The sequence below is a fragment of the Rhipicephalus sanguineus genome, chromosome 1 (assembly GCF_013339695.2).
Source record: "Rhipicephalus sanguineus isolate Rsan-2018 chromosome 1, BIME_Rsan_1.4, whole genome shotgun sequence".
Classification (NCBI taxonomy): domain Eukaryota; kingdom Metazoa; phylum Arthropoda; class Arachnida; order Ixodida; family Ixodidae; genus Rhipicephalus; species Rhipicephalus sanguineus.
Window position 1 is genome coordinate 182115493 of NC_051176.1, and position 6035 is coordinate 182121527.

Below are 6035 nucleotides of genomic sequence, written 5' to 3' on the forward strand. Positions count from 1 at the left end.
AAGTTTCATCGCCCGTTCCTTGTATATATATATATATATATATATCGTGAGAGAGGCTTGCCCCCCCCCCCCCCCCCCATTCGCGAACAAGTTACAAGTTAATACGCCATATGACATACGTATTTCCATATTTACCCCGCCACAGCGCCTTCATGCTGCAGTATGGCTTAAGTAAACAAATACCTCATCCTCATAAAATCCGGTAATCATAATTCTTTGAACGACAGAACTTACGGTCTGCAAGGAACACATGAACTACTGGAAACGAGGCGGAGGAATACAGGATTTCTGATCCCTTTTTATAACGTTATCTTCGTTGACGTACTACATACAATATATGGCGCTCGGCCACGTTTGCCTTCCACCGCCATCGTAATTCGGCCGCCTCGGCAGAGAATGAATACCGCCACCTTGTATAAACAGCATAATACTATGAGCACCAAGCCAACGTAACAGGTATCACAACGGGAAAACGTTTTCCGGGAAGAAAAATTGCAGTAAAAGGTGTCACCAATGTATTCAGGTGATGTGGAAAGGTGTCCACCAATGATTTTTATTTACACCTGCTAAATATACATGTTTCGTTTCTTCGTTCGCTTCGGCTTTGATGGCAGGCACAAGCCACTGAAGCTCACCCACAAAACGGCACTGCGTAGCTCGGTCCACGTGCCTTCTCTCTTCCAACTAGAAAAGAAAGCATTCATATACTCAGCATCACAGTGCCAATAGATAACCGCCTCCCTACTCCCTTGACATACACTTATTGCTGTATTTCTTTGATAGAAGCACCTTGACATGTATGTCTTACTCATTACCTCCACAGCGCGTTTATGTTATCGCACGCTCCACATTCATCGCGAATTATACTGCACACTAAAAATAACGTAATCGAAGAAGTGTCTTCAACACAACTGTCATTTCATACACACATACATGGACGCCGCTAACTGTTGTTCGGTGACTCCTCAAATTATAATTGCAGAAAAAGTTTACCTGACTGAATGTGAGCTGATTGTACGTTCATTACTCCGGAAAATTCCCGGCACAAAATGGGATCTGGCAGCATACCTAATTGGGAAGGCACTCATTTGTGCCATCCTCCTTTCAATAGGACAAGCTTGCCGCCGCCGTGGCCGTATCCTCCGCCGAGGCCGTATCCTCCGCCGAGGCCGAGACCGGCATCTCCAAGGCCAGCACCACCGAGCAAAACGCCTCCTCCGAGGCCTCCGACGCCGAGTCCACCATAGCCCAGTCCTCCGCCGACGCCTCCGAGGCCGGAGTGGGCCACGACGGCACCTCCACTGTCGACCTTCGACACGTGGTGCACCGTGTTGACGAGGAACGAGGGCCCGGCCACGGACTTGGTGAGACCGGCACCGCCGCCACCAAGGAGCACCACACTGCTGCCGACTCCTACTCCGGCACCACCGAGGGCTACACCGCCACCAAGGCCTCCCAGTCCAGCTCCATATCCGCCGCCCAGGACACCGCACAAAGCACCGCCAACCAGTGCGCTGAGTACGACGGCGTACACCTGTGCGCATGCGCGCCGCGTTGATCGTGAGTTGTTGAGTGCTGTAGTTTAGCCGCTGTGGTTCGATTTATGAAAAGAGAGGCTGACTCCACCACCCCCCCCCCTACCCCACCGTCACTGTTGGCGTTAAGTTGGGAACAGCTGCTGCTGTTTCGGGGAACAATAAAAGTTTATTCGACTGCCAATGTTTTCTGCTGGTCTCTTCAATTAGGCAAGTACAAGAATTTCCCTGCTACGTCCATCAATGCGATGTCACCGTATATTAAATGTCAGCAGAAGTGTTCTTCATTTCTCGCAATTATATAGTTTACTCAATCGTCAAAGGTGAGGTGATCGTTCGTCGACATTACAGCTTGGGACCAGGTAGTTTTGCATTTTGATATGATTACTGAACTGTGCTTGCTATAATTGGCTTTTATTATAGTGTGATAACTTGTGAGAGAGGCACGCAAGATATTTGTTCTGTGGCACTAATACTAATAATAACTGCTGGGGTTCAACGTCCCAAAACCACGATATGATTATGAGAGACGCCGTAGTGGAGCACCCCGAAAATTTCGACCATCTGGGGTTCTTTAACGTGCACCTAAATTTAAGCACACGGGCCTCAAGCATTCTCGCCTCCATCGAAAATACGGCCCCCGTGGCCGGGATTCGATCCCACGACCTGCGAGTCAGCAGTCGAGCGCCATAACCACTAGAACAACGCGGCGGGTTCGTTCTGTGGCACTAGCAGGCACTGTTGTACTTGTAAAAATAACCAGTTAAAATAAACATGACGTATATATATATATATATATATATATATATATATATATATATATATATATATATATATATATATATATATATATATATATATATATATATATATTTGAAGATTAGTATGCGACTTCATACTAAACCTTATGATAAAATCTGGACAAAGTAGTGAAAAAAAAGAGCGCGACCGGCACATGATGTCGCGTGGTTTTGCGTCCTTTTCTCTACAGTTTGCTTGCTATTGCCTCGTAGAACCGCCCACCCCTAGCCTCAGGTGGTTGTAATAACACTGTTACGGTGGAGTGGAGAAAATAACGTCGGCAAAGGAGAGCACGAGAAAGACATCGCGCTATAAATAGCTTCATACCCCTGGTTATAAACTAAGGTGTCGCGATTCCAGTTTTGTGACTACGGAGAATTACTTATCGCTGTTGACATGATCATGCAGGGAGTTATTGGGAAATCTTAACAAAGCATAGCGGTTCTTCTTTAACGCCCATAGCAGAATTGCAAGCTGCACGTTTTGAGCGAGATCATTCGAGGAAGTTTGAACAATTAACTTTAAGTCTTCATGACATATTTATCTGGGGTAAGCAACGTTTGAGAAAAGGGAAAATGAGTGGTTCCTTGGTGCACATTTATAATTACGTTAGCTTAGCAGCTCAGGGGTTTGTTCTTTTTTTTACAATGAGTAAACACGAATAGCTACGTTTTTTATGCCCTAATCACTTCCTCTCAGTATTGGAGCATTGCAGCTCCAGTGTCCACGCGCACCAAATGTCCTCTCGTCCACCCATTAAAAAATCACTACACTCGATTGCTTTACGCATATGTGGTTTGTAAACTAATGCACGATGAGTCACAAGTTTAATTTAGCATGCATTAGTAGCAAGAGAGGGGAAGTACGTGAGGCATGCGCATTTCCACTCTCAGCCTCCTAGGGTTGTAAACTTGAAGCAATGTGAAGTCACTGCTGCAGTCAGGAATATTTAGCTTGAAGTGACAGTGCGATGCGAACCATATCCTCGTGAGGAGCCACACGTGATGCCTTACCAGAGTGTTCATGATGACTGGTTGGTTGTTGATGCCACAAGCAAGCTTTGGAAGTGTTTGTCTGCCAGATGGCAACTGGAGCTCTTATATAGTTGCACCTCCATGTTTTCTCACTACGTCATAGGACGACCAAGCCCTCCGCTATCGCTACGTTTCCGATGGGTCCGTCTTCCTGGACAACGCGAGTAGCAGCCCCCTCGCTGTGGCCCTCCAAAGCTTCCTCATGGTACTCTGCGCGCTCACGCACACCAAACATGTCACACAGGCACTTCTTATCAAAGCTTAATATTCGAATCAACCGACCCCGTGGTCCTTTCATGAAGAAAACGGAAGTATAAAAACCAAAGTCCTTTGTATGGTGCCGGCGTTTCAATATCGAAAACCTGCGAGGGCCGTGCCCTGGATCGGAAACAGCGCTCGCTTTCGTTCTCGCGCATTAAGCCGCAATGGGTGATATTCCTCCTTACATACCAGCTTTTCGTTTTTCCTCAAGGCACGTGTTCGTTCGCGCGGTGCCTGGGTCCCGCGAACAAGCGTATTATCTGCGGGGCTCATCGGCCGCGCTGTGCGCTCCGGAATAATGAAAACTGAGCCCGAGGCGGCAGCGTCCCCTCGCCGGCCGCTCTCGAGCCCGTGGGTTCCAACGTACAGCAGAGTCATGAATCCGCGTCCGTGATTGTGTGGTCGATGTGTATTCCGATCGCGATGTCGTGGATACGCCACGAGGAAGAAGAATGCTGCGGCTCACCGCGCCAGTATGATTCGCCGGTTCCGGCGGCCCACATCCCTCAGTTGGTCGACCGGGGGACTTCGGGTGAAGGGACCTCCGTCATTTCGTGGTGCCTGCGAGTGCTGCGACTTAATTCAATTCAGCGTCTCGCTGCCGCGCAGATGTTCATGTCTAGTCCCGTTATCGGGCACATTCGCCTTAGCGTCTGGTGAGATTCGAGAAGAAACAACATCCCCCTCTTGCTTTCTTTATTAAGAAGAAGAAGAAACCAACGGAAAACGCCGGTGCGCGCCACCAATTTATTAAAAACGAAGCTTTCTTTGGAAAAGCTAAGCCGCGAAAGGGCCTCTTTTACTTTCATGATGTCCACGACGTCGGGCTCTTACTGAAACTCCTGGTCGCACTCTCTTACATTCGAGCTATTTTTGCCTCGTGCGAGCGTACCCTGCGTGGGCTGTTCCTTCCTTTTTTTCGACTTACGTTATCGTCGCACGCCCGGCGAAAAATAACTGCTAGAGGTTATCACCATGACCTCGTGGGCTGCTGCCAAGTGTTACTGCTCCCAAGCTTTGCGTTACATACCGATCCAAGACGTAGCCTTTATCCGCGACAAGACCTCTCATCAGTACTCGTGTTCAAGAGCACTGACGTTGGCACACCGATTTGTGAGGGATAAATACTGATGAGCACCGGGCAATGTCGACGTACAAGCGCTTTCTGGGAAGGCATATCTGATATTTTTTTATAAGGTTGTTATTGAGCCTCACTTTTGTTTTGCAGGATCCATCACAGCAGATTGACGAGCTGCATTTTGGGCTCAAGTGGAACTACGTGTCCTCGAGACACGCATTAAAGCAGTAAATAAGATGACGACTCCCGCTTCAAACCAGAGGTTACTGGAAAACCGATATACAAGTACTTTTGAGCCCTCTAAAATTCTGTGAAAAGAAGCGTACGAATTCAAATTCTCGGGCTGTTTATAAAAAACATCATACTGACCAAATCTTCAAATAATTTCCTAGTTCTATAAAAATATTAACAATTGAAGAAAGAATGGTTTCGTGACAATAATGTGATGAGCTTTTCACGCAGCACACACCACAGCACGTACGTTCTGAGCCTGTGATTGTGTTTGTTCTTGTCAGTAGCAACCTTGATGTCTCTGACATCGCTCTGCTGTCCCCAGTCAAGGAGCAGGAATTTCTGACTCGTTTATATTAGGCATTTTCTTTGAAACGCATGGTGCCATGAAGACAACTGGGTGAAAGCACTCTTTTAGGCACCGCGTCACACAGATACTGAGTCGCTACACCAGGTTACGTAGTTCTCTCTTTACCAACTGGCAATGTTTTTCCCCAAATGATTCCATTATTTCTTGCTCTTCCGGCATAAAGAACATAACAACCTAAAGCTTAGCTCGTCCTATGGAATTTCCTTTAGCAAAAGCGAATATTTCTGGATATACTAGAGCTTCTTTTTTTTTCAAAGACAAATGAATCTGCTTCCTTAGATAGTGATTGGGCATTGGGTCTAGAAATACAAAAATTTGGTGCCGCCCGCGATCCATTTCATTTTAGGCGTCTATTTTAATTCGTTATCCTGTAAAGTAGTACAACATATAATTATTTTGACATCTATATAACATTTTTGATAACACTAACTTTTCGGTAATTTTCAACGTGGGTTCTGAAGATCCTTCTCCTGTGACACTTGGTTGTTAATTTTCACTGAACATTTGCACCTACATCTTGACATAGGCTTCCCTGTTGAATGCAGATTTCTTGTTTTTCTAAAGCCTTTGACAAAGTTAAACTACTCACTGCTATTGCGCAAGTTAAGCATTCTTAAAATCGACCTTCGATTATTACACTCATAGGTCGGCAAACGCACTCATGAGGCGACTCACTCAGCCTCACTCGGACTCAGATTGGCCCGTCAGTGTAAGTCTGAGTGAGT

General features: G+C 46.5%; 1 long non-coding RNA gene across 1 annotated transcript; it reads right to left on the reverse strand.

Moving 5' to 3' along the window:
- Positions 1-514: 514 nt before the first annotated feature.
- Positions 515-1616, reverse strand: LOC119380716 (uncharacterized). Its single transcript, XR_007417064.1, has 2 exons — positions 1069-1616; positions 515-684 (listed from the first exon to the last, which is right to left on the reverse strand). It is a non-coding gene; the product is annotated as an uncharacterized LOC119380716 (long non-coding RNA).
- Between the last annotated feature and the right edge of the window lie 4419 nt (positions 1617-6035).